Below are 22,130 nucleotides of genomic sequence, written 5' to 3' on the forward strand. Positions count from 1 at the left end.
TGTTTTCCTTTAAGTTAAAGAATACAGAGAAAAGTACATAAAAAAGTGAATTACCTTCCATTTACAGGCACTTAACGTGGGTCGGAATTTCCCCTTGACTAGGCCAGTACGTGGGTGAGAAGAACAGGGTCAGCAAACATTACCAAATATGCCATCAACAGTGTGGGTGTGACAGTGTTTCTACTATCCAACATTTCCCAAACTCTAGAAACTGGTCTGAGGTAGAACATTACCCTGATCAAAGATGACCATTTATTGAACACACCAATACCTTTACACAGAGTACATCAACATGTCCAGAAATGGGTGGGTGGGAGAGGTACATGGGGTGAAGATGTACATGTATATCAAACATTACACATGAACATTGTGTGGGTGTTTCCAAAATGTATCGATACATTAACATTTTCTTATATCACAGATGATCACTTAACATATGAAATATAGAGAAACTAAAACTGTCTCCGTCTTTGCAAGTTCTTTAATAAAAATGTCAGTCATTTACATTTCTCAAATCTCTGATATTCTTTACATTATTATTCACCAATAGTTAACATGAACATAAAGCAAAGTAGAGTAAAACATCAGCATCTGTTCTGAACATGTTTGTCGTACTAAACAAACCCACACATTGTTTTGTTTTTTAACACTGCTTCACACCTCTGTCAGAGTTAATTCAGGAAGTGACTACTCGGACACCCCACCTTTTACCACTGTGATGGCACACCACAAGTTGTGTATAACATGAGGACACAGACATACATGGACAGTAATATGCTGGACTCTATTCTACACAGTTCATGGGTGAATGTTACACCAACATTTCAACCATCATAAATCTTTGTTTCAAAATGTAAATGATGTCGAAACCAACATAAGGAAAGGTTTCTTTGGTTATGCCAAAAAATGGCATCTCACACACTTAACTGTTGAACCACTTGTTCTTCTTGATGGTTGCAGTCTTGTTGCCGCCCATCAGTTTCCTCTTGTATTCTTCAACCAGATTGTCAAAGCGGTCATCCTCTCGGCTCCTGAACCGCCTCTTGGCCCCTTTAGTACTCTGGAAAACCAATGAAGACAGTCGAATGTACTACATGATCTTGGGGCCACGACATGCAGACATGGGTAATGTTTGTGTGCATACCTGTGTAAGTTTCTCCAGTGACGTTCCTCCCTGTCGCTCTCTCCTGCTGGAACCGATCCTGGGCATCTTAGGCTGAGCAGGCTTTCCCTTATCACGCGCCCTGCAAGACCAAAATTATACCATGTAGTATGGGTTACAATGTGATAGGTACTGTGTGTGTGTGTGAGTGTGAGTGTGAGTGTGAGTGTGAGTGTGTGTGTGTGTGTGTGTGTGTGTGTGTGTGTGTGTGTGTGTGTGTGTGTGTGTGTGTGTATTACCTTATCTTTGGGCCACGGTGGGAGGGCAGGGATAGAACCTTCCTTCGTTTCTTTCCATCCGCCAGTTCTACGTGTTCTAGAACTGAGGTGGTCTGGAAGCCTGAGTACTGCCGGCCCTGCTTCTGGGCCTGTTGCTGGGTCTGAGCCTTGGCCTGTGGCTGGGGGGGAGGTACTAGACGAGAGAGAAAGAAATGGAAGGAAATATCAGCGACAACCAAAAAGCAAAAAGAACACAGAAAACGAGGGAAATGTTAAAAATGACAAACATTTGCAGTTCCAGCTGTGTTGGTGTTATATTCAGGGTTAGGGCAGGAATGTAGAGCGTCATACCTCCATCCTTCCTGCCCTGACCGGATGGTGCCGACTGTGTCTGGGTCTTCGCTGACCCCTCCTTTGTTACCATGTTACTCTGGGGTTTAGACACACCCTTCTGAGGTCCAAGCCGGCCTCCTGACTGCGGCTGCATTTTCCCTCTTCCCATAGTGCCACGCCCCTTAAAATGCTCCTGGAAACCATGGAGACAGGAAAATGTGTTACTCTTGATCTTAACCATCAGCACACACCAACATAAACATCAGAGAAGACACACCTTAACTTGTTGTTGTCGCATTTCTTTCATCTTCAGCTTCCTCCCATCTTCAAGAGAGAACTCAACAATGGGTCTCTGTAGACAGACAAAGTAAATCACTCAAGAAAAAAAAAAAAGTGAAGAGTCTTCTCAATAACACATTCTCATCATTTAGCAAGACCGTCAATATTGATCAGATGCTGTAGGTTGCCAAACCAAATGTGTGTACGTGCAATTCAACATTCTCTTTACATTCCTCAGGAACAATAAATATTGATGACTAGGATGTTTGAGTCCAGACGCAATATTGTTATCAGCTACTGAGAGCCAAAGACAACATCCTGAAACATAACCTGCCATTCACCCTCTCAAACACAGCTGCACTCTGTCGAGTACAAGGTTGAGGACATGCATACACACACAAATAGATCAACAAAGACACAGTGCCACACAAACACACCTTGGTGTTTCCGTAGATGTCAGGGTTATTGTTGAGGTGTCGTAGTGTCTTCAGAGCATGTTCATGATCTTGGAACTGAACAAAGCCGTAACCTAGCGACCGGCCTAACACCTGACCCCGCTCTGGCTTCTTATCATACATCACCCTGCACTGGAAAGAGAGATAGCGAGAGAGAGAGGGGGCATACAGATAGAGATGGAGAGGAAAAGAAAGGGGGAGAGAAGCAAATGGTAAACAAAGAGACAATTGCGGAAAGAGGTTGTAAAGAGAAATTAAAGGCCATTCAACATGGACAGGGCAGCTTTATAGGACAATACAGTGCCTTCAGAAAGTATTCACACCCCTTTACTTTTCCCACATTTTGTTGTTACAAAGTGTGATTAAAATGGATTTAATGTCATTTTTTTCATCAACAATCTACACAAAATACTGAAATGTCAAAGAGAAAGAAAAATTGTAACATTTGTATAAAAATAAAAAAACTGAGTCAGTACATGTTAGAATCACCTTTGGCAGTGATTACAGTTGTGAGTCTTTCTGGGTAAATCTTGAAGAGCTTTCCACACATGGATTGTGCAATATTTGCCCATTATTCTTTTAAAAATTCTGTCAAATTGGTTGTTGAGCATTGCTAGACATCCATAGATTTTTAAGCAGATTTAAGTCAAAACTGTAACTCGGCCACTCAGGAACATTCACTGTCTTTTTGGTAAACAAGGCCAGTGTAGATTTGGCCTTGTGTTTTAGGTTTTTGTCCTGTTGAAAGGTGAATTAATCTGCCAGTGTTTAGTGGAAAGCAGACTGAACCAAGTTTTCCTCTAGGATTTTTCCTGTGCTTAGCTCCATTCCGTTTCTCTTTATCCTGAAAAACTCCACAGTCCTTAACGATTACAAATCATACCCATAACATGATTCAGCCACCACTATGCTTGAAAATATGGAAAATGGTACTCAGTAATGTGTTGTTTTGGATTTGCCCCCAAACATAACACTTTGTATTCAGGACAAAAAAGTGTATTGCTATGCAGTATTACTTTAGTACCTTGTTGTAAACAGGCTGCATGTTTTGGAATATTTTTGTTCTGTACAGTGTTCATTCTTTTTGTTGATACATCCTCAGTTTTCTCCTATCACAGCCATTAAACTCTGTTTTAAGTCACCATTGGCCTCATGGTGAAATCCCTGAGCGGGTTCCTTCTTCTCCAGCAACTGAGGTAGGAAGGACGCATGTATCTTAGTGACTGGGTGTATTGATACAACATCCAAAGTGTAATAACTTCACCATGCTCAAAGGGATATTCAATGTCTGCTTTATCATTTTTTTTACCCATCTACCAATAGGTGCCCTTCTTTGTGAGGCATTGGAAAACCTCCCTGATCTTTCTGGTTCAATCTGTTTGAAATTCACTGCTCTTCTGAGGGACCTTACAGATCATTTTATATGTGGGATACAGAGATGAGGTAGTCATTCAAAAATTATGTTAAAAACTTATTGCACACAGTGAGGCCATGCAACTTATTATGTGACTTGTTAAGCACATGTTTACTCCTGAACTTATTTAGTCTTGCCATAACAAAGGGGTTGAATATTTATTGACAAGACTTTTCAGCTTTTACATGTTTTATTAATTTGTAAACATTTCTAAAAACATAATTACACTGACATTATGGGTGGGTCAATTTAATACATTTTGAACTCAGGCTGTAAAACAAAAAAATGTGGCACCTGAAAGTGACTTTGAAGAAGAGGAGGAAGAAGAAACCATTAGAACAAAAAGTTAAGGGGGTGTGAATACTTTCTGAAGGCACTGTAGTGCTACCTGGTGGTCACTAATAGTTCACCCAGAGCAGGTATTCCAAAACTGGGTTGCAATGCCATTGGGGTATGCCAAATAAAAATGTGATTCATTTTTAAAAAAATTGGTGTAAAAATATTTTTTCTTTACATGTTTTTTTCCTTCACATTTTCAAACAGTCAATATATATTTTCCAACGGGGCTATACATTTGGGTGAGTTTTTTTCTCGCGCCTGAGTAGCCTCGTTTCACTGCCAAAAATAAAATTAAACCATCTAGTGTTCAGCGAAATAACAACACAATGTCAAATACAGGTAGCCTAGTCAAATAATTAACATCCAATCACATTAACTGTTACCCTCTCGTGGGAATTCCACTAATGGTCCGTATGAAGCCAAACGTTGCTGCTGCTCATGTTGGTATCTGTACTGATGGTGCAAAAGCCATGACAGGGAAACATAGTAGAGTGGTAACACGCGTGCAAGCAGTTGCTCCCGACGACACTTGGGTACACTGCAGCATCCACCGAGAGGCTCTTGCTGCCAAGGGAATGCCTGACAGCTTGAAAGACGTTTTGGACACTACAGGTAAAATGGTAACTTTGTTAAAGCAAGGCCCCTGAACTCTCGTGTATTTTCTGCACTATGCAATGATATGGGCAGCGACCATGTAACGCTTTTATAACATACAGAAGTACGCTGGTTATCAAGGGGCAAAGTATTGACAAAAAAAAAAATTAATTGAGAGACGAGCTTAAAGTTCTCTTAACTAACCATAATTTTCACTTGTCTGACCACTTGCACTTTGACGAGTTTCACACGACTGGCCTATCTGGGTGAGGTTTTTTCTCGCCTGAATGATCTGAATCTAGGATTACAGGGACTCTCCGCAACTATATTCAATGTGCGGGACAAAATTGAGACTATAATTAAGAAGTTGGAGCACTTCCCTGTCTGCATTAACAAGGACAGCACAGGTCTTTCCATCATCGTATTATTTTTTATGTGCAAATGAACTCAAGCTTATGGACAATGTCAAATGTGATATAGCGAAGCACCTGAGTGAGTTGGGTGCGAAATTACGCAGGTACTTTCCTGAAACAGATCACACAAACAACTGGATTCGTTATCCCTTTCGTGCCCTGCCTCCAGTCCACCTACCGATATCTGAACAAGAGACAGGGATGCAAACTGGTGAGGGCCGAAAAGGTGACACTTTTTTGTTGCACTGAAACATGCTAAAAATCCCTGCTAGGGGAAAATGCAAGTTTTAACTAATTAAACAACAAAGAATATGATCTACGTGCTCAGTCTGTGGGTGTAAAATAAAAATTGGTTAATGTGAACCCAACTCACAGCTAAAAAAAAAAATGTTGCCTAGACTTTACTGCAAATGACACTCAAGTCTTGAGAAAAAAACAATACACTAATATTGCAGTTAGCCATGACAGCCTTTATAATAGAATGCTTGTTACCATGACAGCCTTTATAATAGAACGCGTGTGACCACACACACATCTAAATATTGCACTTGGGGGAAAAAACTTCTAAAGTAGGAATAGAATGAAACAAACAGCCATTCTATTTTTGCTCTATTATAGAGGCCACTATAGTAGACATCGATCAAGTGCACAAGGCTACATGTGTGCAAAAATAACGTTCACCAAGTAAAAAAATGTAATAATCCCCCCTCACTCACACACGTGGTACTGTCAAGTTCAACAAAACAATATCTTTGGGCTACACTGGAGGTTACTACATTGTAGAACAGATGTCCACAGGCAGAAAATGTACAATGTGCCAGCAGCAGAGTATGAGACCCTTTTGTTGGCATAATTGATCTCTTTCAGGCAGAGTACACATGGCATACCTATTTTTATCCACTGTACTGAAAAAGTGAGAAAGAGGGAAAGTGTGTGGTGTTCCTTTCACCTCTATAGGTTTCTCTGGTTAACTTAGCTAATGGAGAATTTGATCCTGCTAGCAAGATAACATTACTTAAAATGCTAACAATACTTGTTCCACCACACTTTCTCCCTCACCTCAAACCTTCCAAATGCCAGTTGTTTTTCGGTTACAGCTCATGAAGTATGCTTCATCACCTTCTCACCCCTGTCTCCGTGGTCAGGCTTCTCACCTACCTCTTCGTTGTCGTTCAGGAGACGAGCTGATGTAAATGGAAAACTGCCTTTCTACTCTCTGCTGTCTTTCCAGAGCATGCGCTGGTGCTGTAATTGGCAATTTGGTTGTCTCTTCTCTCTTTAGTCACATCCTGCATTCTGCTGTTACGATTGGCTGAGCCTTGGATACAGCCAGTATTGCTCCAAACGCGCATCACTTGTTCGCTTACAGTCAGTAGTCTGATCCAAAGCCCCCCCTCCCTCCAAAACCTTTCTCATCAGATCTACACGAATCACGTAGGTCACCTATTTTGGATTCAAAACAGCGAATTTTGCCGAAAGGTGACTAGTTTGCATCCCTGAAGAGAGCCTCATCGAAATTGCAACAAGCGGTTCTGTGAAAATGTAATCAGAAGCCACTGCCAGATTTCTGGATTGGGCTGCGCTCAGAGTATCCTGCCTTGGCAAATCTCGCTGTTTAGACACTGATGCCCTTTTGCAACCACGTACCTATGTGAAATTGGATTCTCGGCCCTCACTAGCATGAAAACTAAATACATGCACAGACTGTGGTTGGAATTATTGCAGAGTTGTGTGCATCCTTTCAAGCACACCCTTGTCATTAACCTGTGGTGAGTTATTCACAATGCTTCATGAACAAATAAGGTTTTATATGTAAGATGGTTAAGAGCAAATTTATTGATTATATTATGCTGGAACACCCTCAGCTGCCTTAGTTCCTGCCCGTATCACTGAGAGAAAGAGGTATGCGATGGAGGGTTGAGGAGAGGAAAAGGGAGGAGAAAGGAGGTGTAACTTACATCCCTCTCTAGCCAGGTAGAGGTTCCTGGTCCCTGTATGTGTTTTAACCTTCTTGTCCTTCAGTTTGACGGAATCCTCTCTGCTTACCGCCACTACGATGTTCAGCTTCCTACCATTCACACGGATACCCCCGCTCTAAGACAGACAAACATGTTACCCCCAAACATACATTACAGCAACTCAGAGCTCATCAGAAGCGATGTACCTGAAGAATACATGAGTAATTTATCCTATTCTGTCTCACCTCTGATTCGTCCTCCGCGGCAGCAATGCATTTCTCTGCTGCTTCTTTAGACTTGAACTGAGCAAAGGCAATACCTGACCAGACAACAGAGCACAGTCAACAACCATTACCAACCAACACAGTCATGATTCAATGTTAACATGTAGACATCTACTATCTGACTGGCATCACTTCATGTCATTGTTTAAGTTTGGGCAGGGGACAGAGCTAGAGATAGAGTGAGGTTGTGTTGGAGCCAGGACTATACCTTTAGAGTGTTCAGTGTCAGAGTGTAGGCAGATCTTGATGTACTTCAGTTCTCCATACGGCAGTAACACCTCCTCCAAGCCCTCCTCCTCCGTATCAAACGACAGGTTCCTGATAAAGATGGTTTTTCCCTCATTGACGTCTGATGGGAGGGGCTTTCTCTTGGCTGCATGATTGACAGAGAGATACAGCGCCAGAGAGAGCCAGCGCCAGAGAGAGCCAGCGCCAGAGAGAGCCAGCGCCAGAGCCAGAGCGAGAGCCAGAGCCAGAGAGAGCGAGAGCCAGAGAGAGCCAGAGAGAGCCAGAGCCAGAGCCAGAGAGAGAGCCAGAGCCAGAGAGAGCCAGAGCCAGAGAGAGCCAGAGCCAGAGGGCCTGAGTCAGAGAGAGCCAGAGCCAGAGAGAGCCAGAGAGAGAGAGCGAGAGAGCGCGAGAGAGAGCGAGAGAGCGCGAGAGAGCGCGAGTGCCAGCGAGAGTCAGCGAGAGCCAGCGAGAGTCAGTGAGAGCCAGCGAGAGTCAGTGAGAGCCAGCGAGAGCCAGAGAGAGCCAGAGCCAGAGAGAGCCAGAGCCAGCGAGAGCCAGAGAGAGCCAGAGCCAGAGAGAGCCAGAGCCAGAGAGAGCCAGAGCCAGAGAGAGCCAAAGACAGAGACAGAGAGAGCCAGAGCCAGAGAGAGCCAGAGACAGAGAGAGCCAGAGAGAGCCAGAGACAGAGAGAGACAGAGAGAGCCAGAGACAGAGAGAGCCAGAGCCAGCAAGAGCCAGAGAGAGCCAGAGCCAGAGAGAGCCAGAGCCAGAGAGAGCCAGAGCCAGAGAGAGGCAGAGCCAGAGAGAGCCAGAGAGAGCCAAAGACAGAGACAGAGAGAGCCAGAGAGAGCCAGAGCCAGAGAGAGCCAGAGCCAGAGAGAGCCAGAGCGAGCCAGAGAGAGCCAAAGACAGAGACAGAGAGAGCCAGAGACAGAGAGAGCCAGAGACAGAGACAGAGAGAGACAGAGAGAGACAGAGAGAGCCAGAGAGAGCCAGAGAGAGACAGAGAGAGACAGAGAGAGCGAGAGCCAGAGAGAGCGAGAGCCAGAGAGAGCGAGAGCCAGAGAGAGCGAGAGCCAGAGAGAGCCAGAGCCAGAGAGAGGCAGAGCCAGAGAGAGCCAGAGAGAGCCAGAGCCAGAGAGAGCCAGAGCCAGAGAGAGCCAGAGCGAGCCAGAGAGAGCCAAAGACAGAGACAGAGAGAGCCAGAGACAGAGAGAGCCAGAGACAGAGAGAGCCAGAGAGAGCGAGAGCCAGAGAGAGCGAGAGCCAGAGCGTTGGAGGGGTTCAAACAGAGGGCAACCTGGAACATACTGACTGATATTTTATCAAGAGAAAAGACAACCGTTTCATACCAGAATCCTCACTGTCATCATCTTCATCGTCGTCTTCATCAGACCCAAGATCACTTTTGTCGTCATCTGCCTCCTCAGACTCTGCATTTTCATTTTCCTCGTCGTCTTCATCAGACCCAAGATCACTTTTGTCATCGTCATCTGCCTCCTGAGACTCTGCATCGTCATTCTCCTCAACACCCTCCTCCTTTGACGGGATGTCTGGATGCTGAGCTGACTTAGAGCTGACTCTGTAGAAAGAAGAAATATTAAACACAACACTTCCACAATATCCTGGCTACAATACTCCAATCCTCAGAACCAAAGACTGGCCAAAGAAGACGTAAAATGGGTTGTTTGGATCCTAATTGGTAAACTGCCTGTTAACAGTTCAATTTGAATTATCAATGCAGATTCACTGTCCTACAGCCCAGCCAGGCAATATATAAACTTAATCTACCCTGGAAAAAAGTTGACACATTATTAACTCATTCTACTAGGCTAGCATTTGGTTTGCAACAGTTGGGGTTTGTCTAAATCTTGCTGCTTGCTTTTCTGACATGTGCAAAAACGTTACAGTTTTTTGGGGCAATCTCCACCCTTCCATAGGAGAGAATAAACATGACTGACAATCTCTGAGCCAGACGAATACATTTATCAGGATCATTTTAATGGATATATCAAAAGAACTGGAAATAGAAAGAAACATAAAACAAATGTCTGTTGTCATTTCAGCTGCTTGATTTGATTGTGTGTTAGCTTTAGTTGGCTAGCTAGCAAAGAAGAAGTAGCTAGCCTGCATGGCAACCTTTTTTGCTTAGAATGTTTGGAATAGACAAAGCTTGTTTGGCTAGCTACTTCAGAATCTCAGAACTAACAACTGGCTTTTGCCAGGACTAAATCGTCTGGTGGAAGGACGAAATGAAACAAATTTGCTCATTTTCATTTATGAAAACATGTAATTCATCTTTAAAAATATATGTTGGTAACCATTTTCTAAAACAGGAATGATAGTGAATAACACCCTCCTTTGGGCTGTTTGCCCTGACCCCCCGAGCTGTGTTGAGTCTTCGAACAGCCCTTAGTCGGCAGTTATTCACACGATAATCCTTAGGTTCTCATGCCTTATTTCTTAATTACATCCATGTCAAGGTCTACATCTTTACAGCCCATCTCAAACTGAGGACATGCAGAAATAGATTAAAAAGACAGCAAAAGCTCATACTTGTTATCTTCTACTTCTTCCTCCTCCTCTTCAGAGTCACTTTCAGGTGCCGGTTTCTCTGCTGTGACCTTTTCCTCTTTCTTAGCTCCTGGCTGAGTAGCGACAAACTTGTCTTTAGCCACAGCCCAATCAACAGCTACCTGCCTTCCTGTAAAGGACAGAACGACTTGATTGCAGCTGATGAAGCCACAGTAGACTATTGAGATGTGCCCCATCTTTATCAGAGATATTCACAGGGCAGAAAAAGGTCTCACACACACTGTTAAGAATGCTATTTTCTGATGATTATTCCCTATTGGAATTTGGCCTCTGGGTACCCTCTCCCAGGCCAGAGGTCACCGTAAAGCAGGCCTCAGTAAATGGTATCTGGGCCCCTGAGCCATAACCATAGGTGTCCTTAAATGATTAAGATGTTTCAAGTGTATAGTCTATTCAACCCCAAGGTCTCCACCTTGATCAAATGTTTTGGCACCGGGCACGGAAGCGTGAAACAACAAACAGATATGGCTTGAGTATTTAGATCAGCCCTGAGAGATTTGCTGCAAACCTCTGAGAGGAACATATCTGTCTTCACATATACATATGTCTGTCTCTGTCAATTCAACTTATAATTAAGAAGTTGTTCCCCTTATACTTTTCATCTAGCAGTTCTCCACACCTTGACCAGGTTTTCAATTCCTAACACACACACCGGGTTAAGGTGTCTCACCTTTGATCTCCTTTAGGTGTATTGCGTTCAAAGCCTTTCCTGCCTCCAAGACGTTCTTAAACTGGACAAACGCAAAGCCCCGCATCTTTCCATCTGATGAAATACACACGGGAAGGTAAACAGAGTGAGGAATAGTCAGACACCAGATAGAAAACATGTTACTGACTCTAGTCTGTAGTTGTCTTTGCACAACTAAATCCACAAAGGCTCAACAGTGCTTAGTGTGGTTGGGTGGTGATTCTCTCAAGTTGAAGTCTGTACCTGGTTTAAGGGGGATGTTAGCCTCCAGAACTGTCCCAAACTTGGCAAAGCTTCAGATCATCCTCAGAGCACTGTGGGAACACAAGACAAACATTAACAACTAACTGCAGACAAAGCATCCTCGCACAAAGGGGAGGCCAAAGGGAAAGATTGTTTGTCTGTGTATATTAGTTATGCAAGGGTTGACTCGTAACCCACAATCCCTGGGGTTATATCAGCGGAGTGGGCAGGTTTAGGGCAATTAAATATTGTGTGGCTGAAGGGCGGGTGGGAGGCGGGCGGGTTGAATAAAGAGAAAACAATGCATTAAAAATCCATAAATGTACACAGTGAACAAGACAATAGGAACAACTTCCTAATATTGAGTTTCACCCCTTTTGCCCTCAGAACAGCCTCAATTAATTGGGACATGGACTCCACAAGGTGTCGAAAGCGTTCCACAGGAATGCTGGCCCATGTTGATTCCAATGCTTCCCACAGTTGTGTCAAGTTGGCTGGATGTCCTTTGGGTGGTGGACCATTCTTGATACACACGGGAACCTGTTGAGTGTGAAAACCCAGCAGCGTTGCAGTTCTTGACACACTCAAACCAGTGCGGTTGGCACCTACTACCATACCCCGTTTAAAAGCACTTCAATATTTTGTCTTGCCCATTCACCCTCTGAATGGCACACATACAATACATGTCTCAATTGTCTCAAGGCTTAAACATCCTTCTTGAACCTTTCTCCTCCCTTTCATCTACAGTGATTGAAATGGATTTAACAAGTGACATCAATAAGGGACCACAGCTTTCACCTGGTCAAATCTGTGTCATGGAAAGAGCAGGTGTTCCTAATGGTTTGTACACTTAGTATAATTATTGTGCAATCATATCTATGGGCTACATTTAGGTTAATCTTTCATAATTTTTTATCTGCTGTTGGTACGTAGCCTAAGCCTAAACTTCAAGCCTAACTGTAGCGTGCACCAAATACACACCAAATGCGAAACGCTTTGGGGAACTTGAGCAGAAAAAGTTAACGGTGATCCACTGAGGCAACAAGGGCAGCGTTTCATTCAATAAGAGAAAAGCTGCGAAATGGAGAGTTGAAAATAAATAGAACGGAGGGCCAGAACAGTATACTAATGATTGGGAAAGATTCAATTAAGTGGTAAAAAGAGGAAGATTGTATGATGATTTCGAAGCGCTATACAAATTCAACCTCTCACAATGTCTAAAATAATATTAACTCCCTCAGAATTAAGCATTTCTTGCAGTAAAATTATACACCAAATGTAACATTTTTACTCTGGATCAGGAGTGAGGAAATATGATCTTTCTTTCAGCATCTAGAGATAATAAATGAGCAGTTAGGGACCATCTGGAAAAGGCGTCATCTTCATCAGCATCATCAAATATGCATCCGAGTCAAACTGTAATCTTATCAAAAACATGTTGGGTCGTTTTAACAGCTACTAACTTCCTTAAAACCGGTCACTGATGCCATTTGGGAATTTAGCATAGAATAACTTGTACAGCTTATTTTTATTGCATTTTCTCCCTGGTCCATAAACATCTGTGCTGCGGGAGAGAAGCAGAGATGAAAGAGGAAAGAAAAAAACTATAGATTATATAAATGTATGACATTCTGGTGAGCAAGGGTTTATTTAGTGTTCTAGGGGACGAAGTAATGACAAAAGAGAAGCTGCATGTATCTAATTATAGACAAGTTGACTAAGCCTAAAATGTTGGAAACGATAAGCAAAAACATAAGCTTATCTAAAAAATGCCCTCAAAAACGAATTCGGCCATCTCTGACTGTGCAGCGCATTTTCTATATTTGCGGGTTATAGTTAGGTGCAGGCAGGGGTGGTTCTAGCTTGTATGGCTCCCTGGGCAACCCCCCCCACCAAAAAACACAATTCTGCACTAATTGTAATTTTATTCAGACATTTGGAAAACACTTTTTTTTTTAAATCATAACATTTAAAAAACGATATAAACATAAAAATATACACAAAAAGACTCAAATATCAAAAAGTAGAAACAAAGACAAATAGAAACTAATTGCATTACTAAATGCATTAGTACCGTACAAAGTTAGAGGTGCACTATTTGATAGATTCCCCCACTCTCCCTACCTCGGGCTTCCAGTGGGGAGACCGTGAGGTCAACCTACCCCTGCCCACTCCCCATCTTGTATTTCTGAGTGGGAGACCTTCCCAGGCAGTAGCCTGCCTAGCTCACAACCTAGAATCAGGGCACCAACTCCGACAAAGTTAATTGACCTACAGTCCCACATGGTGACATGATATCATTGACATGACGTGCAAATGAGCGATAGAAAATCGATCGCGCAAATGTCACCATTTGGAATATATATATATTGTTTTTGTGCAGGCGCCTCATGCCATCCTGGGCAGCTGCCCATGTCGCCTATGCCTAAATCCACCCCTGGGTGCAGACCTCAGATTGTAACTGTATCACAGTGTCAGGCAGTTGTGGATGGGTTGTTAGCAATTGCGGGCAGGTGAAAAGCTGGCCCGCGCATCACTAGTGTCTGTCTGTGTCTGTGTGTGTGTGTGTGTGTCAAACCTTGAAACTGAGATTCCTGATGATCAGTCTTGCTTTCCTTCGGTTTTTCTTTAAAGCTCCTTGAGATGTATGTTCTTTTTGTAAAACTGGTTCTTTTGGTCCTGTAGCTGTGTAGAAGACAAGACCACAAATGTTTGATCCTCTAATTTCACCATAAAAAATGTAAGGTAGGCATCTAGTTAAATAACAGCTAAGCATACAGTTTTTTTTTTATACCGGTTGTTCCCTTCTTCTTGGCCACTGACACGTTGATCTTCTGTCCATCATAGTCTTTCACCTCTCTAACCGCACGCTGTGCATCCTCCTCCATGGAGTAGGTGACATATCCAAACCCCCGACATTTGTCTTCTCCTGTAGGGACCATGTGTCAGAGTTGTTTTTTCACACATATTCTTTAATATTATTACAAAGCAGGACATGGTCTTATAAGGGATTTGCGTCAATTCAAATCTGGTATCAGGACAAAATGTGATTCAGAGTCACCGAATATACTTTAAGTATTTTTATTAAACTCAAGCGATAAATGGTAAATGCAATTTTCGTATATACGGGTTCTCTGTATCACCTCGCAGGGCAGAACAGAGAACTGGCAGGATGTAAGTAAACAGCTGTTCTTATACTGTGATAGACGTAGTTCCAACCCGTCTGTTGGCCTATCACAGTAGAGGCTGAGCGTGGTTTAAACTTGCTCAGCCTATTGCCGGCGCTCAGGCTGGTCCCAGCCTCTTGGCGCTCCTTGGTGTCCGGCGCTGTTGCTGTGTAGATTACGCTCCCACACCCCAGAGACTGAGGTCAGACAGCTCTGTAACATTGTTTGAGCCATTTGCACCTGCATAGAAAGCACACTGTTCTCGCTCAAGGCTAACCACAGCTTCCCAGCACACTTATCTGGGGCTAACTGTGACTTCCAGCACACACACACAGACACCCAGGCGCCCAGGCCAACAGTTGCTAATATTCAATCACGTGATGTAGTATTGGGTTATAGTGCAATAAACACAGATCCTCACAGTCTGAATGACGTTGAGATCAGCACAATTTTACAAAGATGACAAATGTCATAAAATTAGCTAGCTAGCTAACTAAGTTAGTAGCTGTTTCACCTTTTTCCTTGACAACAAAACAGTGCTTCACAGGTCCAATCTCAGAGAATATCTCCTCCAAGCGGTCGTTAGATGCATCTACTGGCAGACTCCGGACGAAAATTGTTAGGGCTGACATTGTTTATTATGTACTAATCTTTAGCTAGTTTCGTCTGATAACTGTTGCTTTTTTTAGCCAGTCAACCAACGTCAAATGGAGCTAACTGGCAACTTTTTTTCCGGTATTTTCAAAAGTAACGTTATTGTCTCCCCAGCGAATTCTAATCTTCACTTCCAAGACATAGATACAATTATTATAATATAAAAACTGTATGAAAGAATGGTAACCGCGAGTAGCTAAATGGTAAATACACGTTTTCTCAACAACGCAGCCATCTTCTAATTGTACGGAAGTTGTCATCGGTGATTCCGGTGTCGATGCCAGTTCTGACTGACGACCAAATCTGACTGAGCACCGCGCCGACCTGCGTCACAAATAAACGTTTGGGATGTTGATTCACTCCCACAACTTGGAGACAGATCCGACAAGCAATGTGTTTTCCCGGGAACTGCTCACACGCGCCTGTTAGGCATAGTAACAGAGTTGTGGGAGACAAGCAGCATCCTAAACTTTTATTTGTGATGCAGATCGGAACGACGGTTAGTAAAATCAAATCACATTTTATTGGTCACATACAAATGGTTAGCAGATGTTAATGCGAGTGTAGCGAAATGCTTGTGCTTATAGTACAGACAGTGCAGTAGTATCTAACAATTCCCCAACAACTACAGTTGAAGTCAGAAGTTTACATACACTTAGGTTGGAGTAATTAAAACTCGTTTTTCAACTACTACACAAATTTCTTGTTAAACTATAGTTTTGGCAAGTCGGTTAGGACATCTACTTTGTGCATGACAAGTATTTTTTCCAACAATTGTTTACATACAGATTATTTCACTGTAAATCAGAAGTTTACATACACTAAGTTGACTGTGCCTTTAAACATCTTTGAAAATTCCCAAAAATAATGTCATGGCTTTAGAAGCTTCGGATAGGCTAATTGACATAATTTGAGTCAATTGGAGGTGTACCTGTGGATGTATTTCAAGGCCTACCTTCAAACTCAGTACCTCTTTGCTTGACATCATGGAATCAATAGTACGCAAGTATAAACACCATGGGATCACGCAGCCGTCATACCGCTCAGGAAGGAGACGCGTTCTGTCTCCTAGAGATGAACGTACTTCGGTGCGAAAAGTGCAAATCAATCCCAGAACAACAGCAAAGTACTTTGTGAAGATGCTGGAGGAAACAGGTACAAAAGTATCTATATCCACAGTAAAACTAGTCCTATATCGACATAACCTGAAAGGCCGCTCAGCAAGGAAGAAGCCACTGCTCCAAAACCTCCTGAGGTTGAAAAGGCGCTGTTGTGCCTTCTTCACCACACTGTGTGGGTGGACCATTTCAGTTTGTCTGTGTCGTGTGCGCTGAGGAACTTAACTTTCCACCTTCTCCACTGCTGTCCCTCCGATGTGGATAGGAGGATGCGCCCTCTGCTGTTTCCTGAAGTCCACGAACATCTCTATTGTTTTGTTGACGTTGAGTGAGAGGTTGTTTTCCTGACACCACACTCCGAGTGCCCTCACCTCTTCCCTGTAGGCTGTCTCATCGTTGTTGGTAATCAAGCCCACTACTGTTGTGTCATCTGCAAACTTGATGATTGAGTTGGAGGCGTGCATGGCCACGCAGTCGTCGGTGAACAGGGAGTACAAGAGGGGGCTAAGCACGCAACATTGTGGAGCCCCAATGTTGAGTGTCAGCGAAGTGGAGATTTTATTTCCTACCTTCACCACCTGGGGGCGGCCCGTCAGAAAGTCCAGGACCCATTTGCACAGGGCGGGGTTGAGACCCAGGCCTCCAGCTTGATGATGAGCTTAGAGGGTACTATGGTGTTGAATGCGTAGCTGTAGTCAATGAACCGCATTCTTACATAGGTATTCCTTTTGTCCAGATGGGATAGGGCAGTGTGCAGTGTGATTCCGATTGCATCGTCTGTGGACCTGTTGGGGCGGTATGCAAACTGAAGTGGGTCTAGGGTGGCCGGTAAGGTGGAGGTGATATGATCCTTGACTAGTCACTCAAAACACTTCATGATGACAGAAGTGAGTGCTTCGGGGCGGTAGTCATTTAGTTCAGGTATCTGTGCCTTCTTGGGTACAGGAACAATGGTAGCCATCTTGAAGCATGCGGGGACAACAGACTGGGATAGGGAGCGATTGAATTAGTCCGTAAACACACCAGCCAGCTGGTCTGCGGATGCTCTTGGAAGCCACCCTAGGGATGCCATCTGGGCCAGCAGCCTTGCGAGGGTTAAAACGTTTAAATGTTTTACTCACTTCGGCCACGGAGAGGGGGGGGGGGGGGTGCAGTCCTTATTAGCGGGCTGCGACGGTGGCACTGTATTATCTTCAAAGCTGGCAAAGAAGGTGTTTAGTTTGTCTGGAAGCGTGACGTCGGTGTCCGTGACGTGGCTGGTTTCCTTTTTGTAGTCCGTGATTTCCTGTAGACCCTGCCACATACGTCTCGTATCTGAGACGTTGAATTGCGACTCCACCTTGTTCATGTACCAGCATTTCGCTTGTTTAATTGCCTTGCGGAGGGAGCATTGTTTATATTCAGCCATATTCCCAGACCTCTTTCCATGGTTAAACGCGGTGGTTCGCAGTTTCAGTTTTGAGCGAAATCTGGCATCCATCCACGGTTTCTGGTTAGGGTAGATTTTAATAGTCAGTGGGTACGACATCTCCAATGCACTTCTTTATAAACTCACTCACCGAGTAAGCGTGATGTTATTCTGAGGTTAACCAGGACATATTCCAGTTCCGCGTGATCAAAACAATCTTGAAGCGTGGCTTCCAATTGGTCAGACCAGTGTTGAATGGTTCTCGTCACTGGTACATCCTGTTTGAGTTTCTGCCTATAAGACAGTAGGAGCAAGATGGCGTCGTGGTCGGATTTGCCGAAGGGAGGGCTTTGTATGCATCGTGGAAGTTAGAGTAGCAGTGGTTGAGTGTATTGCCCCTGCGTGTGGTGAAATTAATATGCTGATGGAATTTAGGTAGCCTTGTTCTCAAATTTGCTTTGTTAAAATCCCCAGCTACAATAAATGCAGCCTCAGGATATATGGTTTCCAGTTTACATAGAGTCCAGTGAAGTTCCTTGAGAGCCGTCTTGGCGTCTGCTTGAGGGGGAATGTACACAGCTGTGACCTATAACTGACGAGAATTCTCTTTGTAGGTTAAATGGCCGGCATTTGATTGTAAGGAATTCCAGGTCGGGTGAGCAGAAGAACTTGAGTTCCTGTATGTTGTTATGATTACACCATGAGTCGTTAATCATCAAGCATACACCCCCGCCCTTCCTCTTCCCAGAGAGGTGTTTATCTCTGTCGGCACGATGCATGGAGAAGCCCGGTGGCTGATTTGGTTTAAGTAATAATGCCCTTGAAGCCGGTGTTTGGAGGATATATGTATATGTATTTTGGAGTGGACTGTGATTGAAATAGTATGTTTTTATATATATTTTTTAAATTACAAAAACATACTTCTTCAATCACAGTCCACTCCAAGATACAAATATATATCCTTCAAACACTGGCTTTGAGGGCATTATCACTTTTATACAACGAGTTACCAACATATTCAAATAATGTTTGACATTTGATTTCGACCGGCTGAGAAACACTGCCTCCCGACATGTTCATTACTATGGGACAGCAGGAGATAGAATTTGAATATTGAAACAATGATACAAACGTCAGAGAAACATACAGCAAGCTTCATACAGTTAAACTAAATGTCTAAAATAAATGTGAGATAATGTCTAGATACTTTTTATAGTGGAGATCAAGTTTATAAATTGCCTGGCTGGGTTGATGAGACAGTGGATTGCGCAGTCAGATGGAACAGAGTAAATAGGCATTTTAACATTGTAGATTTCGCTGGTCGTAACTTGTGGAATAGACACCGTCTGGAATGCGGTTTTAACCAATCAGCATTCAGGATTAAACAGTTAGATATGGCATCGACACCAGCAAGTCTTCTTATTCCGCATGGTAGTAGTGAGCCAACAAACTAGTCTGAGCATTACTGCAACTGTGCGTGTATCATGCAAAGCTACTAGGGCAGTGGTTCCCAACTCTGGTCCTCGAGTACCTTCTTCTTTGATGGGGTTTAACGGCGGTTGGAATCCAATGTTAATGGTGCATTACTGCCATCAACTGGACTGGGTATTGAATAAGAAACAACAAAAAACATTCCAGGAAAGGGGGAAAAACATAATACAAAATAAAACACGTCAACTAAAAAACATTAAAATAATTAAGAAGTATGATGTTTAAACAATCACAGTCCACTCCAAAATACACAGGCTCAAGGGCCTGTGATGGGGCTACATTCACCTACAGGATTTCTTGCACCGCCTTGGCTGTGAAATCAAAAGTCCCACAAAATGTTCAGCGGCATTCAATGATTCCAATTTTCTTACACTTATTTTTCGCTTGTGCTGTACAGTTTATGACCATTACAATATATAATACAAAGTCCACCTTTTTAACATGTAGCATTTCACTATCCCTCGATTGATGAGAAACCTTCACTGGTCTTGGTGGCTCTACTACCGTTGCTTCTTCCCCGCTACCCGTTCCTTCCAAATTTTCTCACCACCTCCAGATAGGAAACACTCCTTACCCTTGCCACCTCATTCTCCTTCACCCTGACAGGGCACTCCCAAGAATTCAGGCGCATGTTCACATCCACAGTTGCAGCATTTCCCTTCATCTGGCATACAATATTTTTTCCTTCTGCACACACTTGACTAAATATTTTACAATTATGACACTGAAGGGGCTTGTGCACAGAAGCTCTTACAGGGTATCTCATTAATAACTTTATATGAGAAGGGAGAGACTTCATCAAAAAAGAGTAGCATAGAGGAAGTGAACTTCTTTTCTCCATCTACTGTTACCATGCAGGTCAATTGACGTGCACCAACCACTCCATCGATTCTCCAGTTATATCCTCTGCCTTTATTTCTTTCACCACCCCAGAAATAACCCCCTTGATAGGCACCCTGCTACGAAAATCCATGCAGGAAACATTCCACTCCATATCTTTTTGAGTCTTAACACACGCTTCTTCTGCTCCGCAGACACACAAAAAATACTTGTGACTCTCACCGACTCCACACTTTCTTCCAACACATTCCAGATTTTCCTGGGGACGTTAAACAGTTTTCCCAAGTAGCATTCATCCAAAACCCTGACTCTGACCAAAAACGAGTCTAGTGGTTTCCTATTTTCCCAAAATAGCTTTACTTATCGCTTCCCTTTTTCTTCGCCACTGTAACCCACTCACTCACTTTCTGTACTCTTAGCTTCACCTGACTCACTAGCAGTTTCAAACAAAACCTCCGTTTCCGCCACCTACTGCACGGAGAGCCCGTCTCGGTCCTTAAGTAACCCCAACGGTACACATTTTTATTGTAGCACCTGAAAAGCACACCTGATTCAACTTGTCAATTAATCTTAAAACCATTAATGTGTTGAATCAGATATGTTTGTCCAAAGCTGCCAACGGTCTTTACAATTACAACCATTTTTTTTTATTTTTTTTATCTCAACGCGCTAGCGCGTGCACACGCTCGTGGATAGACGTGCCCGCCTATGGAAATCAAAGACCATTCAACTGGTTCGTTCTGCCGCAGCCCCTATTTTGCACCATCTCTCCAAACAAACAAGTTTCCGCCAACCAGAGTCCCACAAAATTCAACATTTCTGTTCTTTTAATCATGCTTTCCAAAAATAGACTGTATGACAATAGCTCTAATACAAGTGTTCACGGTGGACCTACAGTACTGGCGGATCATGAACATAAAGGTTTGACTAAAACAAATTGACAGAATTGGCTAAATCTTGAGGGAAAAAACATGTAAAGATCTTGTCCATTGTCAACTTGTCATCTTTCCAGTTTAAATCTAATGTAAATATTAGAAAAATCAACTAATGGTAACATTGACAAATTCATCTCAATTAATTGCTTATCCAGTTGAAGTAAAATGGCACATCTGTTGGAAAACATTGCATTGAAGAGTTGCAGTATGTCTTAACAAAATAATTATTTTTAAAGAACGGCAAAGACAATCAGAACTTCACTGCGATGTACACAGGAGAATACACACAGGGATGATAATATGAGTATTTATTATATACCCGTAGATTTAGGAGGTCCTAGAGCAGGGGTATTCAACCTGGGGTCCAAGGTAATGCAGGAGGACGGTGAAAATATATATATAAAAACAAGTGGATTTTATATGAATATCACTAGCAACAACAATACATGTTTTTGAATTACATACCTACAGTAGAAAAGAGGATAATATCTTCTAAAGGCTTCAACTCCTAATATTAAGCAAATTACACTCACTGGAGAATCATAGGCTTCAAAAAAGCACCCGCGAATAGGCTACCAGTGAAGCAAGTGCTGCTGGTAAGCTTTCTTGACTTGGGTATACATTTTTGTCAATACATTGCTAACCTTTGCTTAACCAGCTAAACAGCTGCTCTTAGCAAAAATGTGTTTGGAGTTATCTTTCTAGCTAATAGGCTATGTCAGAGATTCACACACCTTCACAGGTCAAAATATTGAAAAAAACTATCTACCAAATCTATTAATTTTAAAATGTTGATAACTTCTCCTTGCCATTATCATTCACCTGATAACACAAGATGTCATTTTATTTATTTATTTTTGCTAACATATGGGGGTCCCTGGGTCACCGGTTTCCCTGGGCAAGAAAAGGTTGAAGACCCCTGTTCTAGTGTTCCTCATTTGATTGTCAAACAAGACTGCTACTTGATTGGTTAATATAGAACGGTGGGTAAGACTGACGCAAAATATAAATTACGTTTCTATATAAACAGGAGACTAATCATGTCTGGAAAATGTATCATAAACCACGTTTCCATTCAGTTTTTATACGAGTAAAGTCATACTCTATTAAAATTATGACAGCTGTGATGGAAACAATTTTATAAATGCCAACAGATTATTTGTTCGTTCGACACGGTGGGATCTTTTTGTGTTGGTAAAAATAATCAAGGGAAAGGGGGATCCCTAGTCAGTTGTACAACTGAATGCCTTCAACTGAAATGTGTCATCCGCATTTAAAATTATGCAAGAAATGGCGGTGGAAAGTCCTTTATGC

General features: G+C 42.8%; 1 pseudogene; it reads right to left on the minus strand.

The window, feature by feature from the left end:
- Positions 1 to 222: 222 nt before the first annotated feature.
- On the minus strand, positions 223 to 15,328 carry LOC120065855 (annotated as a pseudogene).
- Between the last annotated feature and the right edge of the window lie 6,802 nt (positions 15,329 to 22,130).

Source organism: Salvelinus namaycush, chromosome 21, assembly GCF_016432855.1.
Source record: "Salvelinus namaycush isolate Seneca chromosome 21, SaNama_1.0, whole genome shotgun sequence".
Taxonomy (NCBI): Eukaryota; Metazoa; Chordata; class Actinopteri; order Salmoniformes; family Salmonidae; genus Salvelinus; species Salvelinus namaycush.